The sequence below is a fragment of the Canis lupus genome, chromosome 36, assembly GCF_003254725.2.
Source record: "Canis lupus dingo isolate Sandy chromosome 36, ASM325472v2, whole genome shotgun sequence".
In the NCBI taxonomy this organism is placed as follows: Eukaryota; Metazoa; Chordata; class Mammalia; order Carnivora; family Canidae; genus Canis; species Canis lupus.
Genome location: NC_064278.1, coordinates 4,513,110 through 4,533,369, shown reverse-complemented (window position 1 = coordinate 4,533,369; position 20,260 = coordinate 4,513,110). Strand labels below are relative to the sequence as shown.

At 38.3% G+C, this 20,260-nt stretch overlaps 1 protein-coding gene and 1 long non-coding RNA gene across 11 annotated transcripts in view; one reads left to right on the top strand and one right to left on the bottom strand.

The window, feature by feature from the left end:
- The window catches only part of PKP4 (plakophilin 4), a 232,853-nt gene that overhangs the window by 197,386 nt on the left and 15,207 nt on the right, over positions 1-20,260 (bottom strand). The window lies entirely within an intron of this gene.
- LOC125754461 (uncharacterized) overlaps positions 1-20,260 on the top strand; it is a 52,838-nt gene that overhangs the window by 31,910 nt on the left and 668 nt on the right. The window lies entirely within an intron of this gene.

The following is a 20,260-nucleotide window of genomic DNA, read 5'->3' as shown; positions in this document are numbered from 1 at the left end:
GAGATTAGCAGAATTTTGCAATACCCTGATAGGGGACTAATATCCGGAATATGACAATATCCCTCAAATCAACATAAGAAGTTAGGAGCCCCAACAAATCTACTAATAAAAAAAATTATAGAAGAGGATATCCAAAAAGTCAAGTAGATGAATAGATGATGAGGTTCACAAGTAGGGAAATAGGTATTTTATATCTGATAGACTGGCAAAAGTTAGAAAGCTGTACCACATGTTGGTGTGGTGTGGGGATATATAGATGGATGCAGCCATCCCAGGGACCATCAGGCGCTGCCAATGCCGATTAAATGTACTTATAGTCTATGACAGAGTGATCTGCATAGTTCCAAAACAAATCATCATGCAGATTCCAGGGGATTTGGATCTCACTTTGTGATGGTGTGGAGGTGGAAGCAAGCTACATCCCTATCAGTGAAGAAGTAGAGAGGTAAAATTAGATGAATGTATATCATAAAATACTCAGCTGCAGTCAGAACCAACAAGCTGGGGCACCTGGGTGGCTCAGTCAGTTAAGCATCTGCCTTCAACTTAGGTCATGATCCAGGGGTCCTGGTATCAAGCCCAGCATCTTGACTCCCTGCTCGGTGGGGACCCTGCTTCTCTCTCTCTTCCCATCTTTGCTCTCTCTTGCTATCTCTATCACTATCTCTCTCTTTCTCCCTCTCTCTCTCAAATAAATAAACAAAATCTTAAAAAAAAACCAACAAGTGAATGAATATTCACACAGGCCCAGGGACAGCTCTTTAAATGAAATTGCTGAGTGAAAATATAAACTAAATGAGAATAATACCATTTATGTAACAATTTACATAATATAAAATATATATTATAAGAGAGTACATACAATAAAAAACCCCCACACTAAACACATAAGTGCCTGTGGTAGTGTGTGTGGGGGGTGGTATATGTAGGAGATAGATAACAGGGAATAAATAAAACACTGGCTTGGCCCAGTCCAATGATGACAAAGTATCACCAACTGAAATGTATGAACAACTCAACCCTCACTTCAGTCCAATTACTACTAAATAAAAATTAGCAATGCAAACAAAGTAGGGAGAACAAATAAAAGTGAAAACAACAAATGAAAGCAGTTTCACTATTCTTCTAGGGTGTCCACTACTAAAAACCCAAAACTTCAAGCCCTCTTCAAAACAGATTAGACAGGTGTTGAAAACCATTCCCTGCATGGGTTCCTAGAGAACACTGCTATTTGCACTTCTTTCTCCAGGGAAAATGTTTCAGTATTCCAACTTGTTATCACCCATTTCCAAATTTCAGCCATCTAGGACACATCAGCTATTATCGCCACTTAACGCCCAACGGCAACTTTTATAGCCATTAAAAGCAGAAATTTGGGGGCACCTGGCTGGGCTCAGTGGGTAGGGCATGTAACTCTTGATCTCAGGGTCATGAGGTCAAGCTCCACACTGGGTGTGGAGAAAAAAGAACAGAATTTGTTACAAGTTTTTTGAAGATCTACAAAAAATACTATGTTTTAATCTCCTCAAAAAATGCTATTATGTTTTCCCTTGTTTTTGTTTTTAGATTTTATTTATTCATTCATGAGAGAGGAGAGAGGCAGAAACACAGGCAGAGGGAGAAGCAGACTCCCTGCAGGGAGCCTGATGAAGGACTTGATCCCAGGGATCATGACTGAGCCAAAAGCAGAAACTCAACCACTGAATGACCCAGGTGCCCCTCCCTCGTTTGTGTGTGTGTGTTTGTTTTTAAAGATTTTATTTACTTGAGAGAGAAAGAGCATGAGCAGGGGGAGGAGGCAGAGGGAGAGAGAGAAGCAAACTCCCCATTGGGCAGGGAACTCAATGAATGAGCTCCATCCCAGAACCCTAGGATCATGACAGGAGCTGAAGGCAGCCACTTAACCAACTGAGCTGAGCAACCCAGGTACCCCGTGTTTTTCCTTGTATTATCACATTTGCTCTCTCTCCAGAGTTTTTAAAATTTGGATTGGTAACCGTGTCTGTTATCACAGAGGTACTAGTAGCCTAGAAGGAAAGAAAGGTGATCAATTAATGTCCTAGATCCTCTCAAATATCCTAGGTAGATGCCATCTGGTATTAATGATTTGCACATCTTTAAATTGACTGACAATATTTTAAATAAATCTAACTCTTTAATCTACTATCTCTAATTTGTCCATTTAAAAATATAATTTGAATAAACTAAAAATAAATAAAAATATTTGAGAATAAATATTTTATCTCAAATAAAAATTTGAGAATAGTTTCTCCTGTTAATCCTTAATGACCAGCAGCTAAAGAAACAGGATTTATAGTCCTAGTTGCTTTCTTAAAGGAGGTGGCAGGGGTGTGACAAGGGTTTTGGCATGAGAGCCAGACCTGTGAAAGCCAGACCCCACTCATCTCAATGCCCTCCTACTATATCTTCTTAAACTTTTGCTGGACACAATTATATTTTTAACATACATACTTCTTGTCTTCTTTGATAGACGTAGCTTTAAAAATTATTTCCACAGATTCCAAGTGGCAAGAAAATTTTGTAAACCATATGAATAACATACGGCTATGTTATATGGGTGGAATTTAGTTTCTTATACTCTGAAAAGGGTTAATAAACCTTAGACTTGAGCGGGAAGGGACTCTAAAAAGAGGGCTCTTAGCAAAAAGCCATCTGCCAGCATCCAGCTAAGGCAGGAAGCCAAAGGGTTAGGGAACCCCATATCTGCATTTTGAGTGCCATCATTAGATACCAGGAACATTTTAGAGGATAGAAGATGATTTCAGGCATGCCATATTAAATCCACAAGAGGAACAAAATACATGCAGCAAAGACAGAGACACATCATTTCCCCCTAGCAAGTAATTTTTAGTTTTAGAAACCTGTTGGTCAGGAACACAAGCTGAAAAAGATTAAGATAGTGTGACCACATTAAAACTTCCTTCATAGCTATAAAAGGTATAACTCTAAGAAGTTACTATAAATAGTAACTCAAAAATGAGAGGCCTGGATAAGCTAATATCTGGTGAAATAATATCAGAAGTTTTAAGACAGTACACATAAATTTCATATGCACGACATGGTTTCTGAAGGAAAAAAGTTCACTCTACCTGGATGGGACTTTTTGTTTAAATGAAACCTCCTTATCAAAAAGAAAAATGTTACATTTCTGGGTGTACAGAATGTGAACTGAAGAGATTTATCAAAACCCTCAAGTTTAACTCCCTCCAACTGAAGAAAGGAAAAAATAGTAGCTCAGAGAGATGTAATAATGCCTTTCCCAGACCACTAAGGTAGTCCACAGAAATGAAGACAAGCCTACTCTTGAAGGCCTAGTGCCTCTCTCACCTGCTCCTATATATTTCTAGATAACCTTTTGGATAGCTCTTTTTAAGTAGTCGCAGGCCTTGTTCTTTCCCTGACTCAGGAGTGGATTGGAAGTTCTTTCACCGAAGGTATCAAGAATTATGATACTGGTAACTCTGCTGTTCTTGGTAGTGACATTCCATCATGCTAAGGAATATTCTATTCATAAGAACTGAATAATAAATTCAGGCCATGCTCTAGGGGGATTACACAAAGGCATGCATTCCACATCACTGAAGGCTATCTTAAGAACTGTCTACCACATATTGCCATATACTTATACCTGGATATAAGTGAGAGGAGATAAGTGAGTACCAGAGTCAAGAAAGGGTTGGGGATGACCTCTTTTTCTTTGTGAATGCTTCCTCACATTCTTTATAAGTAGTGGGAAAATATAAGCAATATAGGGAAAAAAAAAAAAAAAAACAGTAGATTGGGTGAATTCAGCAAGGCACCATCACCGGAAAAGCCTCAGTAGTCAGAGTAAGACCAAATGAAGATTCATCTCTGTGGGGAATGAGGAGAAGAAAGCAAAGGGATTCTAGCAGGGATAGCATGTGCTAGAGTTTAAAGAGGATGTGGTTCCTAGCACACAAATTATTTGTTAAATTTAGCCTTTCTACATTTTTTAAAAGATTTTATTTACTTATTCATGAGACACAGAGAGAGAGAGAGAGAGAGAGAGAGAGAGAGGGCAGAGACACAGGCAGAGGGAGAAGCAGGCTCCATGCAGGGAGCCCGATGTGGGACTTGATCCAGGGACTCCAGGATCATGCCCTGGGTTGAGGGCGGCGCCAAACCACTGAGCCACCCAGGCTGCCCCCTTTATACATTTTTGAAGTTTATATCCTATCTGCATCTTAAACCTCTTCCTCCCCCAAATTTTTATAATTTGGTTTTATTAGAATGTAAAATTTGATTTGTAGTGCATGTGTAAAGAAATCTGTAGGATCACACAGACAATGGTTAGAAATAACTTAGTAGGTGGCAGTGATAAAGTTGTGGGTAAATAGGGAAGAAATTGAAAAAAATGGAAGGTCTACATAGAATATGGTCTGATCCTCTGGAAGAATTCAGAAGTGAATCATTCCATAACGGGAGAAACAAATCAGCATTTCCTCTTATGATTTAGGCACCTATCAGGAGTTCTCTACTTATTTTGCAATGTTATATTTCACCACCATATTTATTCCCAAAAGAGCTGCTCTTATAAGACACAAATATCTGCCAAATCTTTATTTTTCTTTCAATCATTCACTTCATTCATTCATTCATTCAACTTCACGAAGTCCCTAGGAGCCAGGGCTATGTGTGGCAGTAGTAGAGTACAATGTCCTTATTGAGCAATTGAAACAATATAAAGAAAAATGTGTGTGGGGGGGGTGCCTGGGTGGCTCAGTTAGTTAAGTGTTTGACTCTTGGTTTTGTCTCAGATCATGATCTCATGGGGCTCAGTGCTCAGCAGGGGGTCTGCTTGAAGATTTTCTACCACTGCCCCTCCCCCTCCAAATAAATAAATCTTTAAAAAATTTTAAAAAGAAAAAAGTGTGGATTATTTTTTAAATTTTATTATTTATTTCACAGAGAGAGAGAGCATGAACAGGAGTGGGTGGAAGGGTAGAGCGTGAGGGAGGGGCGGACTCTTGAGCAGACTCCCTGCTTAATGCAGAGCCAGATGCAGGACTCAATCCCAGGACCCCGAGGATCATAACCTGAGCTGAAACCAAGAGCTGGTTGCTCAACTGACTGAGCCACCGAGGCACCCCCGTAGAAACTATTCTAAAGTTTACGTTCTTTCACAAGTCTATTAATTTTTTTTAAAGATTTTATTTATTTATTCATGAGAGACAGAGAGAGAGGCAGACACAGGAAGAGGGAGAAGCAGGCTCCATGCAGGGAGCCTGATGTGGGACTCGATCCTGGGACTCCAGGATCACGTCGTAGGCCGAAAGCAGGAGCTAAACCACTGAACCACCCAGGGATCCCTAAGTCTATTAAAATTTAATGTGAATAATTATCTAAACATTATACCCGAACAAACCAAAACTCTAAATTGATGGGTTCTTTCTACATACGACATAGCCCAAATTGATAACTCAGAGATCAGCATGGTTAGAGAGGCTTTTTATCTCTACAACAGAAAACTAAGGTTTAGATTCTGCGTCTATTACTTACTAGTTACAGGAGCCTAGGCAAGTCAAAGATCTTTCTTGTCTGTTTCCTGGTGTTTAAAACATGTATATTATTATTATTTCCCAAGATTATAGTTAAGACATATTTCCAAAGATTATAGTTATGACAACTGGTAAATTAGAAAATATACATAAGTATTGTATGGTTTATACAAATGCAATTTTATTTTTAAAAATTATTTATTGGAGAGAGAGAGCATGAGCAAGTGTGCAGGGGCAGGAGCAGAGGGAGAGGGAGAGAGGATCTGAAGCAGATCCACGATGAATGTGGAGCCCAACACAGAGCTCATTTCCATGACTCTGAGATCATGACCTGAGCTGAAACTAAGAGTCAGATGCTTAACCACTTGAGCCACCTAGGTGTGTCACAAATGCAATTTTAAAAGGGCTTTGCGCCAGTTGAAAATGTCCTGTTTATGTATGCCCTTAAGGCCTATGGCACTTGCAATTGTTTTTAAGTATCACACAAAGTTGACAGGCTAGTGCTGAAATCACTGCTAAAGGATGAACTCCATGCTTTGGCCCATGAGCCACAGAACTTTCCTATGTTCTCTATCCCTTCCCTTGTTTATAGGTATACTTTATATAATGTATAATGTTGATGTAACATTTCATAAAGAATACATCTCAGAGATGGAAACAGGTACTTGAAGTTACATATAAGTTACATGGAATATACTTTGTGTTTAAAACATTAACCTTAATTCTGACAATAGCCATGCTTCACAGGCAGAGCCATGGCTAAAATGGCCAGTCCCCAAATAGGCTTATTCAACTTAAAAAGAAAGTCACTAGAATCAAACATTTTACTATCTATGATCCTAGCCTTGAGCTGTTCATGCTCCAGAGGAACCATCCCAAGCAAAAACACTAACTCTCAATCGCTATTATTCTATAGTTCAGGACAATGTGCTGCTAGTGATACTTGGGGTACATCTTTCAAGTGTTTATGTTTGCCATGTAGTAAGTACTAGTTTGTTGTGCTTTAACCAATTCTCTGCTTTATGGGTTAGCCAAGAAGAGCTGGGTTTGGAATATGGGACACTTGGTTCTAAATCCTACATTTTATTTGACCTTCCACAACTCTTAGTAAACTGAAACACTGCTCAGAAAGCTGCAGGGTTTCACACAGTCATTTAAAACTTTGTCCTTTAAGTGTTCTGTTTTACCTAAAACGCAGTTCTACACTGCCATGAAGCATTAGGTTTCAAAAAGGGTCAGATTTGATACAATGGAAAAGGTTTGGCCATATATTGCTTAAGTTTCTCGACTTCATCATGATTTATTAATAATAACTTCAAAGAAAAAAATTCTACTTTTTATGACAATTTTTTCTCCACATTTCAAACAACTTAATAAAATTTTCTTATATCATATCTACATATTCAAATAGAAACTAGTTTAATTATAGCCTATCACAAAAATAAGAATTTAGAAATTGAGCTGCCAAGCATCTCCAAAATAATTTCACTGTGATTATAAATTAAATGTTACCAAATACAATTTTCCTTATCAAATTCCATTTTTGTAATTCTTTTAATTTGAACTCCACCACTAGTGATTACATAGATTCAATTAGGAATTAAAAATTTGGGAGTGCTGGGTGGCTCAGTTGGTCAAACAGCTGCCTTCAGCTCAGGTCATGATCCCAGGGTCCTGGAATGGAGGAGCTCCATTTTGGGCTCCCTGCTCAGTGGGGAATCTGCTTCTCCCTCCCCCTGCTCTTGTGCTCTTGCTCATCTCTCTCTGTCCCTTTCAAGTAAATAAAATCTTAAAATAAAAAATTCAATGGGACTTAAGATGTACATTTTCTTTCTGTAACAAAATATGCTGTCATGTTTTAAATAAATTGAAATAATTTACTATAAACATAATCTTAGATTACATTTACTAATATATTTTGATTACTGACGGATGTTTTTAAAGATTTATTTATGAGAGACAGAGAGAGAGAGAGAGAGAGAGAGAGAGAGAGGCAGAGACACAGGCAGAGGGAGAAGCACGCTCGCTGCAGGGAGCTTGATACGGGACTCGATCCCAGATCTCCGGATCACGCCCTGGGCCAAAGGCAGACGCTCAACCCCTGAACCACCCAGGCGTCCCAGATGGATGTAACTGAGCATAAACTAATACCTATTCTCATTACTTGTGATCAAAACAAAACTACAAAAACAAGCTTTGGCCATTACGAACTTACACATTTTTTGTATTAGAATTCAACATGCTTTGTAGACATTTCAAGATCATTTTCTGATTTTACAGATGATAATGAACTAAAGAATTAGATAATTTTGCTTACAGAAGAGGTTAGTCTCCTGTTCAAGCTTACTGATGGGTCACATCAAATCATGTTCATTTATTCATTTGACAAATATACATGGGCCACCTAGTATGATGCTTGTAATGAGCTCTAAAAACAATGGTAAAAGGGGAAAGGACATGAATTCCTCTTTCATGGAACTTGTAGTCTTGTAGGAAAAAGAGACTTCAATCAAATCATTCTACAAATAAATGTGAAATTATCAATGGCGGTGATATGAGTCACACTGAAAGCCTATCTCAGCAAAGTAAGGTGTGATGAGTATCGGGTCTAGGATGAAGGGGTGTGGACTAAAATTCCAGCTCTGTCACTTCCTAGCCATGTTTGACTATATGACATACTTTACACTGTTGCCGTTTCTATGTTCTCTTCTGTAAAACACAGCTAATAATACCTTGCTTGTAGGGTGGTTGTAAGGATTAAAAGAATTAATTCACATAAAATGCTTAAAATGGTTCCTGTCATATGTAAGCACTCAATATGCAAAGATCATTATTTTGAAGAGAAGTTGGAAATCTGGACTTGTGCCAGTTTGGAACCTCTGCATAGAGAGGAAGGCAGGTCATACAAGGCCTGGTAGGATCTGGTCAGGCTTTCAATCTTTATCATAGAGCAATGGTGTAAGTCATGGAAAGAGAAAAGTGACCTATTCGAATGGCACTGATTTTTTTCTTTTTTTTTTTTTTTCTTTTCAAAGATCTGGCACTTGGGGACAACAAGTGGGGTACACTGAGGTGAGATTTCAGTATGCCAAACTGGACGGTTTAGTAATAATATCCTAGTAGTATCTTTCATTCTGACTGCCCCTTGCAGAACATTCCTACTATTAACTACTCCCTTCTAACAATTCTGCGTGTGGCTGTGCTGGCACCCCACTTATTAGCAGTGTTTATAGAACCAGGTAATCTTCTGTTTATCTCTCACCTGTAACTACATTTCAAATACGTTCATGGGGGGTGCCTGGATGGCTCAGTTAAGTGTTAAGTGTTAAGACACTGTTAGGTGTCTGACTCCTGATTTTGGACTAGGTCATGATCTCAGAGGCCGGAGACTGAGCCCCACATAGGACTCTGTGCTCAGAGGGGAGTCTGCTTGGGATTCTCTCTCCCTTTGCCCTCCCCCAGCTTGCGCTTGCTCTCTCTCTCTAATAAATAAATTTTTGAAAAAAATAAAAATAAAAAAAAAACACCAGTGGCCTCATTAGGTAAAGTCTTCCTTGAGAAAGGCATATATGCACATGTGACTGTCAAAGGAAGGAATTCTTCCTAAGAATAAACAACATACATATTAAGAAACACTAACCTTGAACCACAAACCATCTCTAACATATTTACTAAATCAAAACTGCAATGGGTAGTTCAAACAACAGAACTTCAATGTCTCAATTCTCAGAGGCAAGTAGTAAAACTGATGTAATTAGCCCAGGATCAAAAGATCTGGAAAAAATATGTAATTATTCATGCTGTTATGGTTAACTTTTTAATGTTCACATATACCTTATACAGATTCATCGGTCAGATTGACAAAAGATGTGAAAACAAAGCTCAAATTAATGGACAATAAATTTTACTAGCTTTAAAATACTTTGCAGAACTGATGAAAAGCAACACTTTTCAGATTATCTGTTAATTTCTCTTCTAATTTTATTTTTTATACATATTATTAGAGGACAACATAATTCTGAAGTCCGTTGGTCTTAAAAATATTAATAAATTCAAGAGTTAAAAACAATAATTAACTTTAATAAAAACTATTAGTATTTTTAATGTTAAGGGCTTTAAAAAGTTTTAAAATATAACCAACAATAAAACAAACAAAAATCACTCTTCTAGATGGTAGGTTCCCCAAACACCATCTCAATGCACAAAACATTACTTTCTCTCCAACATGCCACATTAAGAGTCTTTGTAACATATTACATATTTTATCATTAATGTCCAGCCAGAGCTAATTAATCTCCAGGTGGCTCTACCAACACACGAAATTTATATGAAATAACAGAGATCAGTTAGGGAGGAGCCTTTGAGAAGACTGTATTAACAAAGAATAGAACAAGTAACTGAGGACAAAAAACTAACTCTACCATGAGAACTGGATAAAACAGAACTTATTATAGGTTCCCAACACTTACTTCAACTTTTTAAAAGCTAGTAATTTCCCCAATTCAAAATACTGATTTTTGTAAGCACATACTAGTGAGCAGATAGCTTCACTGGTAACTTGGAGATGGGCCAAGAGACTTTTTAATGCCTAAATTTCAGGACCTAGTTATGAATATTTACTATTTTCACACTGGATAGAGAAAAGCTACTAAATATTTTTAATTATTTAAGAGAAATAAAGTTATTCTTTTTAATTATTTAAGAGAATGCATGCACACACATGGAGGGGTGAGGGGGAGTGGAGGGGCAGAGGGAGAGGGTGAGGGAGAGAATCTTAAGCAGGCTCCACATCCAGCATGGAGCCTGACAAATGTTCACAGTAGCATTTTCTTAATAGTCAAAAAAAAAAAAAAAAAGAAAAAAAGAAAAGAAAAGAAAAGAAAGAAAGAAAACAACTCACATGAGCATCACCTGATAAATGGATAAGCAAAATGTGGTAGATACATCCAAAAGAATATTCAGTTATAAAAAGGGATGAAGTACTAATTCATACTACAATATGGATGAATCTTGAAAATATTATGCCAAGTAAAAGATGTAGACAAAACGACAAAAGCCACATTTTGTATGATTCTATTTATGTGACATGTCCAGAATAGGTAAATCCACAAAGTAAATTTGTAGTTTCCAGGGACTAGAGGGAAAAGGAAACAGGGGACTGCTTTGCATGTACAGGGCTTATTTTGGAGGTGATGCAATGTTCTGAAGAAAGAGTAATGATGACCATGTAACTATGTGAATGTACTAAAAAACACTGAATTCTACACTTTAGTCTGAGAAGAAAGACTGAGTGGCCCTCTTTCTGACATCCTCCTCAGCTGACAAAGGATGGATATGTAAGGTGAAGATTTAAGTCATACGGGCAGCCGTGGCTGACACTAGAACTGAAGGCAAAACTGGAGCCACATTACGGGCAAGCCCTGGATTTCAAAATTAAGGCAAGGAAACATAAGAAATGGGCTAAATTTCTCTCCTTAAAGATACAAAGAGAAATTAAGCGTAAAGAATAAAGCAAGTAAGAACAGAGAAGTACAAAATCTGCATAGATCCAAAAGAGAAAGCACAAATGCTTTAAAAATGCATTTTATTTCATTCATGACTTGGAAAAAGGGTTGCTTTCCTGGGTCATATAGTAAGAGATTACTGAATCACAGAGTAATTAATACTTACAAACTCTTACTCAGCTGTCATTTTAAAAAACCAAATTACTGCCTATTGCAGGTTAATAAAGTTTTTCTGTGATTATGTGATATTAGTTGAATTCTTTTCCAAATTTATAAATATACCAAGATTCTCAATTTCAGTGTAAAAATGTCAAACCTGCTTACAGAAGCTTAAAAATGAATATATCAAGGAAAAATTATTTTATTTTTTTAAGATTTTATTTTCTCATGAAAGGCAGAGAGACAGAGAGAGACAGAGAGAGACAGAGACACAGGCAGAGAGAGAAGCAGACTCCATGCCAGGAGCCTGATGTGGGACTCGATCCCAGTACTCCAGGATCTTGCCCTGAGCGAAGGCAGCCGCTAAACCACTGAGCCACCCAGGGATCCCTGACATTTTAAAAATTATGCTGCATTTAAAAGTTACCTAATATTTAACATCTAAATTGCTGGAGTGCTGAAAAAAAATTAATGTTGTTTAAGTAACTCCTACTAATGGAAAAACAAAAATAATAGAAACTTCTTGGAGAGGGCTGGCTTGGCGGCAGCCCAGCCTAGAAAAAGAATGCAAGTACTTCGACTGAAGTACTTAATAGGTTTAATTTACTATAACTCTAATCATATAACCATAACAAAGATTTTTAGCATCTAAAAGCCTGGTCATATTTATAAAATGTACATAGTAAAATTAAAACATAATGAAAAGGACACACACCAACTTCAGACCTTAAGCAAAACTGGCAAAACAAGATTTAAGTTTAAATGCTAGTTTCATGAGTATTCATTCCATTATTCTCTGTACTTGAAATATTCCATAAAAACCTTAAACAAAAAGCCTCATTATTATTAGCGACTGCCAGTTTCATTTACCCCAAAAGCTCAAATTATGGGTTTCTTTTTTTTTGAGGTATAATTGATATATAACATTATATTAGTTTTAGGTATACAGTATAATGGGCTTGATATTTTTATACATCGGGAAATGATCACCACAGTAAATCTAGCTAACAGTTATTACCACAGTCACAAATTCTTTCTCTTGTGATAAAGAAGTTTTAAGATCTACTCTTAGCAACTTTCAAATATGTAATGTAGTAGTATTAACCATAGCCAACATTCTGTACACTACATTCCCATGACTTATTTATAACTAGAAAATTGGTATCTGTTGACCCCCCTTCACCTATTATACTTCAAACTATATTTTTGTACAACTACCAAAGTATTATGTAGATAATTCATATTTTGTGTTTCACCATGTTGACTGAGGTTTAAGCCATTACTAATAACTTAGGTGATTCAATAAAAAATATTTACAAAGCTATTTAACAGAAAAAGATGAAATAATGCCAAGGAAGAGCAGTGGACAGCAGGCAGATGACACACACTTGCTGATGATGCCATTCATCTTCATCTTGATTAGTATTGTAGTTGGCACAATACTTCTGAAATATGTGACTATCTCTTAGTACAAAGAATTTAAAGACCACATTGTCAGCATGGTCCAAAGTGTTTATTAAACTTTGAAAGTCAAAGTCATAGCAAGTTATCAGCTTGTGACCATGGCATCTTAAAATATTCTAACTCACTGAAAGGAGAAACAATGTATACAACATAATGTGATTACTTTTAAGGTGCAGAATTTTTTTTTTTAATACTTCTAATTAAAAAAAACTCAAAGCAATCTAAATAATGACTTTTTAGAATCTGGGAAAAAGTTAAAATTCCTCTTTATTCAATGACCTCACATCTTGTAGCTAGCATGAGTTAAATTCCAAGCCACACCCTTTCAGAAACAAAACTGCAAATTTAAGATCTCTAACTTTTGCCAGTCTATTTTAGAACACTGGAAATGTTTTCAGCCTGAACCAGAAATTTCTCTCTAGAACACAAGAGCTGAGAGAATAAACTTTGTCCCTGGCTTATCTGTTACATATATGAAGCATTATTATAGTTATTAGATTATTTATTTGCATACCTTAGAAGCCAGTCCCTATGGCTTAGCCAGCATGGAGTTCTAGCCATTTTTAATCAGGAAACTATTACCAGGAAATCGAACCTCAGTCGAATCTCAGTTGATCAATATGACAATAGAATTTTAGGGATCCTTGCTATAAAACTGCTACTTCACTTTTCTTTACAATGTCATCCCTTACTGCTTGGCTTCCAAAAATCAGGCCATAATTAATATTTCAGGGTTATAAGAGCTGATATTTCTGCTGCACTCAAGTAGTTCATTCACTTTGGCATGATTTTCTTCCAGTTCTTTATTTGTAAAAAGCACACCTCCAGCTGAGTTGGCCTAGATCATTCCTGTTTTTAAATTTTTGAGGAGGGGAGAGGAGGATTAAAGTCCTAAATTCTCATTTAAATTAGCTAATGGGAAACATGGTACCCTGCTCAAGATGCTGCTATGTAATCACCCTGGACCTGAAGCTTGAGAAAGTTTTCTGTGGCCTTGAAACAACTGGGCCCATCATCTATTTGCTGTCAACAAGTTCTCTTCCTTTCCTTGGTACACTAGTGGAGGCTGACTGTAGATTAAAAGCTCACATAGTGCATTGAGCTTCCATGTGTGTTTTCTGTATAAGGCACAGAGCTGTTCATGTAGACATCTAAAGGTCTGAGACAAGTTCTGGCCAAACCAAGAGTCAGGTTCATACTCTAGACCTAAATATTTGGCCATTGCCAGTGTTCCAAAATAAGAGATATCTAACCAAGCACTTAAGATTTCTGTAATTACTGATGATGGTTTTACTGCCGTACTTGCTACAATGACTAGTGAATACCAATTGCTCCCTATCCTGAATTTCTTTTTGTTCACCAACAAATGCAGGATAGGAACAAGTCTAGAACCTATGAAAGAAAGGCTTTATGTAATGAACAAGTTAAAGCAAAAATCTTCTGATAAGTGCCTCACAACTATACAAATCAGGACAACACAAAAAACTTCTATATTAACTAAATTGACACTCAAACTCCCACAATTTGTGCTTGGCTAGCTTTGTAGGCAGGCTTACTTTGGTGACCTCATTAACCTTGCACTGATCCAACTCCACATTTCACAGAACTGAATTTTTTGTATCCCACTAATACTATTATGGAAGGGTTTGACCATGCCACTTAAGAGATTATTTTTAAATTGGCTAGCTAGATAGCATAGATAGGCCTTCCCCCCCAACTCTGAATTTAATTCTTAGATTTAAATAAAATGACCATAAGATATGATACTTGAAGCAACAAATTAATTGAACTACATGAGTAGAAGACAAATCCTTTTTTTTTTTTTCTTTTTAAAGATTTCTTTATTCATGAGAGAGAGAGAGAGAGAGAGAGAGAGAGGCTGAGACACAGGCAGAGGGAGAAGGAGGCTCCATGCAGGGAGCCCGACGTGGGCCTTGATCCCAGGTCTCCAGGATCAGGACCTGGGCTGAAGGCGATGCTAAACCACTGAGCCACCCCGGCTGCCCTAGAAGACAAATCCTGATGCAAATTTAGCATATCAGTCACTGCCACCTCACTAATTTCTTCTCTGTAACTTCTAGAACCTAAGATTTAGCTAAGGGTCCCTTATCAATAAACAGTAAATAGTATCATCACAATGTACTAGTAGGTCAAAGTTTTATGTACTGCAGCCAGCTATCTCATGAAGCAGAAAGATGTTCTTGGCTAGGCTATTACATCAAGATAAGCCCAAGAACAGATACAAGGGCCACTTAAATGTTTTGGTAACCCAGTGAGAATGAATGATCTAGGGATCAATACTACTTGATTCATCTTACACTGAACACGTGAGTTATTCTGGAAACTGTGTACCCTGTATTTACTTTTTAGAAAAGGGTATATTTTGGGATCCCTGGGTGGCACAGCAGTTTGGCGCCTGCCCTTGGCCCAGGGCGCGATCCTGGAGACCCGGGATCGAATCCCACGTCGGGCTCCCGGTGCATGGAGCCTGCTTCTCCTTCTGCCTGTGTCTCTGCCTCTCTCTTTCTCTCTCTCTCTGTGTGACTATCATAAATAAAAAATAAAAATAAATTAAAAAAAAAAGAAAAGGGTATATTTTGAATATGCAAGTAGCTTGATTCCACTTTTTGAAAACATTTGAATGTAAAATCTGAGGCCACATGTGTATTCCATACCACTTTCATGTACATGTTTTTTTCTTCATTTTTTCTTCAGTACTTCCTAAAATTTAACAGCATAATGTAGCAATCACTATAGAAAGCTAAAAAAAGAACTCCTAGAAACTAAAACATAGAATCAAAATTAAGGACGCCTGGGTGGCTCAGTGGTTGAGCCACTGCGTTTGGCTCAGGGCGTGATCCTGGAGTCCTGGGATTGAGTCCCATGTCGGGCTCCCTGCATGGAGCCTGCTTCTCCCTCTGCCTGTGTCTCTGCCTCTCTCTCTCTGTCTCTGTCTCTCCTGAATAATAAAATCTTAAAAACAAAAAAAAATAATCATAATTAAATGCATGAAATTAATCCATGAAATGACAGAAAAGAGATGTTAACTCTCATTAAGGTCAACGTATCTTTTATGACCTGGCTAATAATTTTGGGTTACTAGTGGTTTACATGGTGTCTGGCTGGGCTTCAGGCCAAGGCTTAGGTCTCACTGTTTTTCAGCTTTATAACTTAGAACTGTCTGGCAAACTGGATAACAAAAATGATATCATTAACATAGATTCCGAAGATGGTACACCCCAGCCACTGTTTCCTGCAACTCAAGCTGAAGTTTAGTCTCCCAAATAACTCCGCCACAGTTAAGCTAAGGCAAGGTGACCACACTGGAGCAGCAAGCTAACTACCTGAAGAAGTAAAGGAGGGATATGGCACACAGAGAACAAACTAGCAGCTGTCACAGGAAGGCCTCATTAGGAGCCTGGGAGGCCTCAGTCTGCAAAGACTATTCTGACAAAGGACGACCAGGCAGATAAACACAGACACAAATACTTGAGGAGAACACCTAGGCTTCCCGATCCAGGCACACACACGAACCTGACTGACCACCTCTCCAGAACTCGGGTCATCTACCCGGAAAAGGAAGGGACCGCATGTGGTGATTTCTTAACCGCCTTCCTTGGTCTTAAAAGTCTTTGATTCTAAGGGACACCTGGGAGGCTCAGCAGTTGAGCACCTGCCTTCGGCCCAGGGCATGACCCTGGGGTCCTGAGATCGAGTCTAGAGTCGGGCTCCTGCAGGGAGCCTGCTTCTCTCTCTGCCTGTGTCTCTGCCTCTGTGTCTCCCATGAATAAATAAATAAAATCTTTTTAAAAATGCACTGACAGGGATGCCTGGGTGGCTCAGCAGTTTAGCACCTGTCTTTGGCCCAGGGCGTGATCCTGCAGCCCCGGGATGGAGTCCCACATCGGGCTCCCTACAGGAAGCCTGCTTCTCCCTCTGCCTGTGTCTCTGCCTCTCTGTCTCTCTGTGTATCTCATGAATAAATAAATAAAATCTTAAAAAAAAAAAAAAGTCTGATTCTGTAAGCATTAACCTTGACAGCAGTGCTACCCTCGAGTGAGTATGGATCATGGTATCTGTGGCTTAACTTTAATATCACCATAAATTTGAAAAAGGAATTTGATTATTCACAACAAAATGGCAACAGTGTCACCTCTGGGTACAAGAAAATATAGGTGGATTTTACTTTCTTCTTTCGTGCTTCTCTGCATTTAAAGATTTTTCTATGAAAGTATGGATCACTTTCATAATCAGAAAACAGAACATAAGCAGTGAATTGAACTTCCCCAGAATGAGACACCAAGGATTTAAGTACAATAACTGACTTGGGAAGTGGACAAGTGAGACAGGCCAGAGAAGGACATCAATAGAACATGCATAGCATGAGCAGGTTAGTGCTGTGAGCAAGGAGATCACATGGTTGCTGGGAACTCTGAAGTCTACAGAGGGCAGGCTTCAGAGATACTTCATGTAAGAGGTTACTGGCCTAGCTCCTGTTCCTTAATGGTTGAAGGCTGCTAGGGCTCCTACAGGTAAGGACCTCCTGGCACTTCTCACTTTGACCCCATGTTGGACGCAGAGAAGGCCTTCAAGCACAATGTCCCAGGGGCTTGGGGCTAGGAAACTGTGGGGTCAGGAGACACTGAACTGATGGGGAGTTCCACGGGATGTGGGCAGGACACAGAATATGCTGCCACTATTAAGAATAATAAGGGGCAGCCCTGGTGGCGCAGCGGTTTAGCGCCGCCTGCAGCCTGGGGTGTGATCCTGGAGACCCGGGATCGAGTCCCACATTGGGCTCCCTGCATGGAGCCTGCTTCTCCCTCTGCCTGTGTCTCTGCCTCTCTCTCTCTGTGTCTCTCATGAATAAATAAATAAAATCTTAAAAAAAAAGAATAAGAAAAATGCACTTACTTAAGTTAAAATGCTACTCCAATGTCTACAAACACAGAGTGCCTACTCTGTGCCAGGTACTCTGCTGGGTGCTAAAGGTTAAAATAAGAACAAAGTCAATTTCATGACATTTAGTCCACTACTTAGTAGGGACATGGACCACAGGCTATCAAAAAATGAAAAAGCTCCAATAAAATGATTAAAAAAATAGGGCATGGGTTCTCGGCATTTCAAGTAGGAAGATTATCTTCTACAAAGCAGCTATAAAAGTACTTGTAACATTTTTTCCAGGAGAGAGGAAGGAAGAACAGAGATCTCACCCTGATGGCACCAACAAAAATACCACACAATCTGCTAATTCACAATTTTCTTCCAATCCACCAGAGAGCTGAAACCTCAGTAAAAACAACTAACCTGGAATTAAAGGATGAAAGGCACCCTGAAGGACAGACTGGCTTACCTGGGCAGATGCTGCTGAATGCCAGTAAGAAATGAGTTAGAATTTTTAGCAAATTGGTAAAGCCTGAATGTGGGCAAGCAAGAGAACACAGAATCCTGCAGGGCCACTGACAGGTGGCAAATACACACTCAGGTTCTTCTACATGAACCTCCCCAGGGGCCAACATAAGAGTCCTCAGACAGCCTCCCAGTGGGTGCAAGCCTGATTCACGGAAACAGCAGCTGCGGTGGGAAAGGCACGAAAGCTTGCCTAGATCATCCTTTCTCAGCTTTACTATGGAACAAAGCCTCAAACTGCTGAGGGAAGGGCAAAAAGCCTGTCTTTCTCAGGACATTTGGTTGAAAGCCCATTGCAGCTAGGAATTTGTCAGTATAACTAAATCATCCTATTTTATGAGCAGCCTAACTTCAAGACACTATGCTTGTTTCTAACAGAGCTTCACACTCTGGTCCTACCCTAAGTCCCAGGCCGAGTCTAAGCCCCTTTCAACAAACACTACTTGAACACCCAGGACAGAGGAATTTTTCAGAGCCTTAGAGATCAAGAAGAAATAATAATGGCCCAAGAGTGGGCTTCCTGGAAGGAAAGTTTTAAAGATGGTATGATTAATAATAACGGGTGAGTAAAGATGGGTTATAAATCACTTAGCATGGATTTTCTTCTGAATGTTACATCAATGTAGTTGCTTAGACATGCAAGTTTAATTTTTGTTTAAAATAAGGGAAAAATCCTACATGAATAGATTCCTGGATTAAATTTAGTATCAGATTTAATTTTTACAGTCAAGAACAATTAAATTGTCTGCTCGTATTTTCTGGATCATGAGAGCTATTCACACTGAAATGTCTAACATTTTGCTTGTTGTCAAAAAAAAAAGCCTTCAAGTGCTGACACGAAGAACTGTGCTTTATTTCAAATTGTGCACATCACTGCAGTAACAGAAGCTCATCACACATATGAGAGGAGACATACTGGAAGTAAGATTCATCTCTTCATTTAGTTGATTTGACATAAGCAGTAGTATCCAACCTAAATATCAATGAATGCCTATTTTAATATTTCTCCAATCTTATTCACAGCTACAAAATCAGGATAATTTCCTTCTATTAACTGCCATTTACTGAACTAAGCATTCTTTCAAAGAAAAGCAGCACTAGTCATTGAAAAGTAGTTCCATTTAAGTTACTGCATTAAACTTAACAAAAGCATTTAAACACTTCTGATTATTGAAAAATTAAACATGCTTAAATTATTCAGGCTTATTCTACAAGATAGCCAAAACTTAAACATAGCTTATCAAATGGTTTCTAAAAGATACAGAATGAAAATGCATTCTTCCTCAGCTCTTTTCTCTGCTCCAAAAAGCTTTAAGCAGCTTAATTCAAAACCGAAAGTTACAATGAACTCAGAAAAAGTGAATGAAAAACTATCTTCAGATGGACTCTATCAGCTCTCATGTCTTTACAATCAAACCGAGTCAGACAGAAGAGGGAGGTGGCCTGGATACTAGTTACAGCCTACGTGTTCATGTGAGGAGGGACAATCACCTTGTTTTTTAAAAGCAGTGGAAAAAATAAATAAATAAAAAATAAAAGCAGTGAAAAATAAAACCACAGTCTGTATCGCATAGATTTGTTATATGTTAAACATTAAAAACATGAAATGTTAAGATATATCATTTTTTTAAAAGATTTTTATTTATTTACTCTTGAGAGAGACAGTCAGAGACACAGGCAGAGAGAGAAGCAGTCTCCATCCTGTGAACCTGACGTGGGACTGGATCCTGGGTCTCCAGGATCATGCCCCAGGGCCGAAGATGGCACTAAACCACTGAGCCACCCGAGCTGCCCAGTTATATATCAATTTAAAGCAAATCAAATTGTATGTCAGCATTTTTGCTTTGAAGTTAATTTATGGACATTTAAAATCAGATGAAATGTATGGGTCTTTGGGGGTTGGGGGATGAGGTAACTGGATGATGGGCATGTGATGTAATGAGCAGAGTGTTACAACTGATGAATCATTGAAGTCTACCTCTGAAACTAATAATACACTATATGTTAATTATTTGAATTTAAATTTTAAAAAATTTTAAATTAAAATTGAAAAAATTAAAAAAAAAAAAAGAAATGTCTGGGTCTTAAGTCAGCATTAAAGGAAGAAACAAGAGAAGGGGGACTCTGCTTTAACTTCCAGATGACTATGAAGCAAGGGCTCAGTCTATATACTAAATGAATATA